The sequence below is a fragment of the Nomascus leucogenys genome, chromosome 15 (assembly GCF_006542625.1).
Source record: "Nomascus leucogenys isolate Asia chromosome 15, Asia_NLE_v1, whole genome shotgun sequence".
In the NCBI taxonomy this organism is placed as follows: Eukaryota; Metazoa; Chordata; class Mammalia; order Primates; family Hylobatidae; genus Nomascus; species Nomascus leucogenys.
The window spans coordinates 105,565,671-105,573,567 of NC_044395.1; the positions used below are offsets into that span (position 1 = coordinate 105,565,671).

The 7,897-nt window shown below is 47.6% G+C and overlaps 1 long non-coding RNA gene across 1 annotated transcript; it reads left to right on the top strand.

Annotated features, from left to right (window-relative positions):
- Nucleotides 1-217: 217 nt before the first annotated feature.
- LOC115838625 lies at nucleotides 218-2,464 on the top strand. The gene is made up of 3 exons (XR_004033683.1): nucleotides 218-367; nucleotides 1,232-1,483; nucleotides 2,078-2,464. It is a non-coding gene; the product is annotated as an uncharacterized LOC115838625 (long non-coding RNA).
- The last annotated feature ends 5,433 nt before the right edge of the window (nucleotides 2,465-7,897 follow it).

The window sequence follows — 7,897 nt, forward strand, 5'->3', positions numbered from 1 at the left end:
TTCTTTGGAAATTTCTTTACACCCTTTACTGAGAAGACGCTGGATTTTGAGTGTGAAAACTGGCTGAATCTACTTCCGAAAAAAAACCCTTACCCCAAGATCTCACGAGAATTGACTGGTAACTGCCATCACGCTTCCAAGGCTCATCATTCACTGGGCTATTGACCTGTCAATCACTTCTGCTAGGCCAATGAGCAGCACCCCCGACACAAAGGGAGGTTGGAGGACAGGCCAATCGCTCCCGGCTATTTGAGCCAATGGAGAAGTTCCTGATGCCCACACCTGCTGATCTCACCACCAGGGCCTGGGCGTCACAGGCAGGGGGAATGGGGAGGGGACGGTATCATCAGCCGAGACCCACACGCAGGTTAGAGCCTTGGAAGGGGAAGCGGAAAAGGTTTAGCAGCTACTAATGGGTTCTATTAATAGTAGTAGTGTTAGGTAGGCTGCACTGGCTGTATTCTGCCCCCACGCCTATCATTCCCTCACTCTGTGACCCTGGGCGGGTCTCTTCCTCATCCTGGTGCTCAGTTGCCTTTTCATAAGGAGAGGGTTGATTCCCCATGATCTGTTGACTCCTTTGTTTTTGGATATTTTGGAAGACGCCCTGCCTCACACGCTAGTTAATTGTGAACGTCAGGGAAAGGACCAGAGTAGAGAAGCAGTTCCAGGATCCAGAGCCAGGATGATGTTCAAAAGGAAGGGAGGAGAGATGCCCTTCGGCCAAAGGGAGAGCTTGGAGGGTGAGGGGAAGTGGTTGCTTACCAGAAGGGCCTCTGAGTGTGAACTCAAAAGATAGAGGATGGCCGAGCGTGCAGGCTCATGCCTGTAATTTCAGCACTTTGGAAGGCCGAGGCAGGCAGATCACTTGAGGACAGGAGTTCGAGACCAGCCTGGCCAATGTGGCGAGACCCCATCTCTACTAAAAATACAAAAATTAGTCAGGCTTCGTAGCGGGCACCTGTAATCCCAGCTACTTGGCTACTTGGGAGGCTGAGGCATGAGAATCACTTGAACCCAGGAGGTGGAGGCTGCAGTGAGCCAAGATTGCACCACTGCACTCCAGCCTGGGCGACAGAGTGAGACCCTGTCTTAAAAAAAAAAAAAAAAAAAGAGGAAGCATTTTGGTCCACTGTCCACTCACACAGGGTTAGGCGGAGAGGAAAAAGCTATTGAGACTGAAGAATGCCCTTTAACCCCACTTATGGGTTGTTTTGATTCTTTCCTGTAGTTTCCTGATAAAAGGTCTTTTTGAAACATTCATTCTCTTCTCACCAAGTTGAACGGAGATGTGTTCCCATAGTAAGAGTGAGGCCCCTGCATTTGCTGCCCTCGGTTTTCCCAACCAACACCATGGCCTCCCCCCGTACCCCATTCATACGCCTCAGAAGCTGACAATGACTGCTGGGCTTTTCCAGTGAATACCAGAACACCATTTCCTGCAGCCTGAAAAGAAGACAGTATAATTATTTGGCAGCAAGAGGTGAGCATGGGTAAGGAGGGCGGAACTCTTTCACTCACACCCACCCCTCCTCCTCTCTCCTTTCCTTTTCCCCATATTCTTTCTCCCCAGCCCTTCCCTCCTCCCACCTCCTGACTCTAGCCCAGGCCACCAAAATTTTTTCCACTTTTCACTCCCTCCTTAGAATTTCCGGGGGCCTGAAAGAAGGACTTTTCCCTAGCACTAGTTCATCATCTGCTCCACTGAGAAATAACCAGCTACCAGAAAGTTTGAGAAATTGATTTGCAGAAAGAGGATACCAAATCAGTTTAGAGGCAGGGTCTGTAGTCAGTAGAGTTGGCAAACGCCATTTCCCTGACCCATTGGGTATCTGAATACTTGTCATTGGCCCTTGAGAGCTCATCAACTGTGGATGTGCAATAAGCTTGTCCAGGACCAAAAGTGCCTCTTGCTGCTTAAATGTCTACCAAAAAGATTCCACTTGTCAAAGCACCTGCCTCCCTGCACTGACTTCTTTTACCTTCTGTCTCCTTTTTCTCACTTTCACCCTGTTCTCCTCGGTGTCTCTTTTCCTGTGCCCTTCTCTCTCTCTCTGCTTTGATTTCTTTTTTCCAGGCCAAGCAGGAAACTAGAGATATGGCGATGGTAGCTGTCCTAAGGAGGAGCTTTAACCTGAGCGCCACCCACAGGAGGCAGACCACCCTCCCGGCCACGGTGCAAATGAATGTTGGCCCCCACCCAGGTCCTCAAGTGCTTTCCCAGTCACGCCCCAGCTGCCAGGTTTGTTCTCCAGGCCTACTACAGATGGGTTACCCTGACTCCACCCCCAACACCCTCCAGTGATTAGAACCACTGACTCCTCCCTCCCATGCCTGCCTCCAAGGCAGGCCCCTGCAGAAACCAAACATAGTCACCTTAGACTCTGGCATACTGAGACCAGGGCTTGATCCTGGCCCCCTTGCCTGCCTGGCAATTTATCATTTAAGAAAAATATTGTTAAAGAATATTCATACGTCTAAAATATATGTATTGTTTCAAAATGTAGCATCAAATTACATCCCAGCTACCCGGGAGGCTGAGGCAGGAGACTCACTTGAACCCAGGAGGCGGAGGTTGCAGTGAGCTGAGATTGCGCCACTGCACTCCAGCCTGGGCGACAAGAGTGAAACTTCATCTTAAAATTAAAAAAAAAAAAAAAATTGGTTTCCCTGGGCACAGGACATTGCACCGGGTTGGGGAGCATCTCCCCTACTCTGTTAGGACATTATGTAACAAAGACTGAGGGTTCTTGTGTTATTTATAATAAAAGGCCAAAAATAGTTATATTTGAGTTGGTTCATGTAGTGAACTATTGTGTAGCTGTTAAAAGGCATTTGAAGACTTTTTCATGACAGAAGGAAAAAGGCATATTCCGAAACTGTATGTACAGTATGTTCATAATTTTATAAAGTATCTATGTGCATAGGAACTTTGCAGAAAGACACTAAAATCTCCAGAAGTTGGAATTCTGGCTGATTTTTATTTTATCTTTTTTTTTATTTTCCAGAGTGAACATTATTATCATGAGAATAAAAGAAATCCCATATTATAAAAGTCGTTGGGTCTTCCCTGCTGGAAATGAAGAAGGAATCACAGCTGCTCTGGTGAGGGAGCTGTTAGGTCCAGTGCTCTCTGACACTTGACTGCTTAGGCCAGCGGAGGTGGAAGGCCCAAATGGGAGCCAGATCCTGTAATCCTGCCAACCATCGGGAGGAGACAGATTTAGATCTGGTGGAGGACAAGGCAGTCTGTTCCTCCCTCACCACCACCCACTCACTTTTCCTTTCTCTTACACCTTCTTTGTGCTGTAGTGACAAGCACTCTGCTCTTAAGGGCAGAAGACCTGGGTCCACATCTTGACCCTCGCACCCCCTAGATAGGTGGCTGGATGAATTTTTCAGTGCTACCAAACCTTACCCCGTTTACCTGCAAGACACAGAGCAGAAGCCTCAAATTGATCATTAGCAGCTCAATCATACCTAAGGGACTTTGCAATTTTTTTTTAACACACCCACATCTTCTTAGCAGCAATTCTTTTCCCTCTTTCTAGAATGTCATTCCCCTCGATTTCATGTGGTTAGTTCCTTCTTGTCATTTGGGTCTCAGAGTGGCACCTCCTCAAAGAGTTCCTCACTCTCCTCAGTCCCTCTCCACACATTTTTTATTTTTGCTGAGTACTGATCCCTAACTAAGATTATCTTATATATTTGCTAGCTTGCTTCTTGTCTCCTGGAAATTAAATTCTTTGGGAGCAGGAATCTTGCCTGCCTTGAGCACCATTGTATCTCCATTACCTAAAACACTGTCTGTCACTAATTAAATGAGTCAAGTACCGTGCAATACATTTTCACCATGTTTTCTTATTTAATCTTCCCAAGAACCCCGTGTGGTTTATGTATGAGAGAAAGGTTAAGAACAGAGAGGTGAAGTACAATGAGTAAGTGGCAGAGCCAGAATTAGCACTAACTCTGGAACACTTTCCACTTTGCTACCCCTCCCTCCCATGCAGCCGGCATGAAGCCTGTTTTGGAGAGAGAGGGCTGGGGCGGTTCAAGGGCAGGGAACATGAAGAGCCTAATTTCTGAGTCAGGAAAGTTCAAAATAGGAAAAAGACAGAATTGGGTTATGGTCATGGGAAACGGGGAGAGCAAAGGCTGGAAAGAGCTGGAGAAGCTTGCTTGGAATTTAGGATCTTGAGACCATTTTATAAGTATCTGAGTGACACACCCTCCCTTTCATTTATTCCATAAGTAGACATTGAACACTTCCTGTGGGTTTTAAGTGGTTCAGAACTTCCCTGGAAGGGGTAGTCCCCGTCCTTAGGTAAACATCTACTGTGTGCTCCATGTGGCTCAGGACACATCTAGGCTGGGAGATCGTTGTCCTTGTCCTGCCGGTGCCTGGGGTACTGCTTCGAGCCAACTGGGTGTCTACTTAGTAGGGGTTACCTGCCCTGAGCAAAGACAGATGGGAGATTTCAGTCATCATTAAGGTTTATTGACCAGCAAGGCTGGAATTTCCCAGAGAGAGGAATTAATCTCTCCCAACTGAGAGCAGACATCCTGCTGGGAGTAGTTACATAAATTCTGTTGCTCAAATTAATTAGGATTGTGATTCATTTGTTTAATGAGGAAGAATCTGATGATGGCAAGAGCCAAGCCAGCCTGGCCTTTCAGAGCCCAGCCAATCCCAGGTGACGCTGTGGCAGGTGGGAGGACCCGGTGGCTGGAGCAGGGCTCTGCCATGGGCCGAAGAACCTGGCCAATCAGTAAAAGGAACTAACTGAGGCAGGCAAAGACAGCCAATCAGAATTCAGGGCTAGCTTAGAAGGGGATTCGAGGCTTTGGAGTCTCCCAAAGCTCATGTCTGTGTGGTCTCTCAGGTTGCCAAGCATGGAAGGATCTCTCAGCTGCATCCAGAGTCTTACACCCTCCTCTTCTTCCAAGCTGTGGAGAAAAATTTCTGACCCGAGATCACCTCAGCAGCACTCCCAGGACCCATCCAGCCATTTCCCCCATCCCCAAAATTTGCAGGAGGAAGAGTTATTTCAAGAAAGCAAAAACCTGTTGCCTGAAGCATATAAAAAGATTCTTCTCTTTCTCCTATTTCTACTTACAAAGCGACCCCTCCTTTCTACTCAGAATGCCCCTACTGCCTATTCAAGGTAAGCCCCAAATCCCACCAGCATCACCTTCATTCGACCTGTGAGGCCCCTGCTGGCCTGGGTCTCAGCTTCCTTAAGACCTGGGTCTCAGCTGCGGTTATACCGGTGAGAGACAGGATGGTTGCTGGATGAGGGTAGCCACAGTGGGGAGGGAGAGATGCAGAAACTCCACACAACTCCAGGGGTCATGATTCATATTCTAGTGTATGTGATGGTGCCCTTTGGGATAGAACAGAAAAGGTGCTTCCTGAAGGTATGTTTCTTGGTGGCCCTGAAGAAAAGGGGCCAGAGTCAGCAAATGTTTGGAAAGGCAGAAGGATTTGATGATGGACTAGATATTGGGGAAGAAGAAAGGAGAATAATGCAAATGTTGGGACTCATGAATTCACACCAACATCTACAGAAGCCCCCAGGGAGCCTTGTTTTCTTTCAAGGCTCACCACCTCTTACTGTGACAGACCAGACTGGTGTGACCTAGATAAACCATGAGTTGGGCACAACAGGACCTGTGATGAAGCAGGAGTATTGTCAAGGGCGGGTGCTGGGCTGCCCCAAGGGCTTCGTCTTCTCTGTATGCCAGGACAAGAAGCTTCACCTGGAGCCTGGTCAGTTGTGCCTCAGTTAGAGAATGTGTAGCCACAATGGGCCACTGGTCTGGGAACCAAAAGTACAAAATGGAGTGAGCTAGGACAGATCTTGTCAGCTCTCTGGGCCTTACTTTCCTCATCCTTGAAAAGTGCCCATTGTCTGCCCTGAGGAGAATAGAGCTTCTGCTCTTGCTCCCTAGAGACTGTCGCCCGTCAGCTGCTAGAGAGATCTTTTGTAAATCTAAGTCAGACCTTGTTATTTCCTATATTTTAAATCCCTCTAAAGCCTTTTCAACACATTCAGAATTTCTAAAAAAAACAAAAAAGAGAAACTAATCCTTGGCAAAGGAGGCCCATGTTATCTAGCCCCTGCCTACCTTTCAGTCCCCCTCCTCTGCAGCTCCCGTCCCTCACCCCACTCTGCCCATGCCAGCGCTCCTTCTGGTCCTTCAGTCCAAGCCCATTCAAATCATAAGGCCTTTGCACTGACTGGTCTCTGTCCCTGGGGCATCTTTCCCCAGCTCTTTACATGGGTGGAAACTTAATTCTGCTTAAATGTCACCGTCTTGGACAGACTTTCCCCAACTAATCTAAAGTAGCCCAGGCTCCATCCATTACCCTGTCTAATTTTTCACTGTAACACTTTTTACTACACTTCTTTTATTGGTTTGTTGTCTACCTTCCTCACCTGGAATTTAAGGTCCACGAGCCCAAGGGCTTTCCCCATGGCATCAGTCAGGGTCCAGCCAGGAGAAAAGGAACTGCACTAGATATTTCAGAGGTGTCATTTAATAAAAGGAATTACTTTCAATAAAACATATTAGAGGGAGAGGAAAAATCTAAACATGAACACTGAAGTAAGACAGAGGTAATAACCACAAGAAGTAGTGTGTATTGTCAGAATCTTTGTGCTGGGGCCAGGCACAATGGCTCACACCTGTAATCCCAGCACTTTAGGAGGCTGAGGCAGGAGGATTGCTTGAGGTCAGGAGTTCAAGACCAGCCTAACCAACATGGCAAAACCCCATCTTTACTAAAAATACAAAAATTAGCCGAGTGTGGTGGTGGGTGCCTATAGTCCCAGCTACTCGAGAGGCTGAGGCAGGAGAATTGCTTTAACCCAGAGGCAGAGGTTGCAGTGAGCCAAGATTGTGCCACTGCACTCCAGCCTGGGCAACAGAGACTCCATCTCAAAAACAAACAAACAAGCAAAAAAGAATCTATGTGCTGTGAGGAAGAACCCACAGAGGTAGGAGCCAGTCCTCCAGGGGGGCACCACCCAGCTGCCACTCACCTCTAAGGTGGCATAGGGAGGCTGGTTCTGGGAGCGTTGAAAGGAGCTAGAAACTAGAGCCAGCTTCTGCCACGAGGAAGAAGGGCCATTGCTGGGGCAACCCTGACAAGCATAGAGGAAGCATAAAGGAAGGATCAGTTTCCTGCTTCCTCTTCCTGCCTTCCAGTGTACAACTAGTATCACTGCTGATGAAAACCGGAAGTCCCATGTCAAAGGATATACCAGCCCCAGCATCACAAAGAGAGCATTAAAAGGTGGGATTTGAGCCAGGCGCGGTGGCTCACATATGTAATCCCAGCACTTTGGGAGGCCAAGGCAGGCAGATCACTTGAGGTCAGGAGTTCAAGACCAGCCTGGCCAACATGGTGAAATTCTATGGGCTCGTGGACCTTAAATTCCAGGTAGGGAAGATAGACAACAAACCAATAAAAAGAGAGTAGTAAAACTCTACTAAAAACACAAAAATTAGTCGGGCGTGGTGGTGGACACCAGCAATCCCAGCTACTTGGGAGGCTGAGGCAGGAGAATCACTTGAATCCAGGATGTGGAGGTTGCAGTGAGCTGAGATTGTGCCACTGCTCTCCAGCCTGGGCAACAGAGAGAGACTCCATCTCAAAAAAAGAAAAAAAAAGGTGGGATTTGGAGCAGAGATACAACAGCAGAATGACTAGTACACCTGTCTTGTACAGTTCCTTAGCCCCATGCTGGAAGAGTACTTGGCCTCTAGTAGACAATCAAATATTTGTTGAATGGATGGATGAAAAGTGAATCATGCACCATATACAGTGTTAGTAGCTAGGGGTGCAGAAATGAGACACACACTCTAACCTCAAGTGGCTCACACTCTAGTA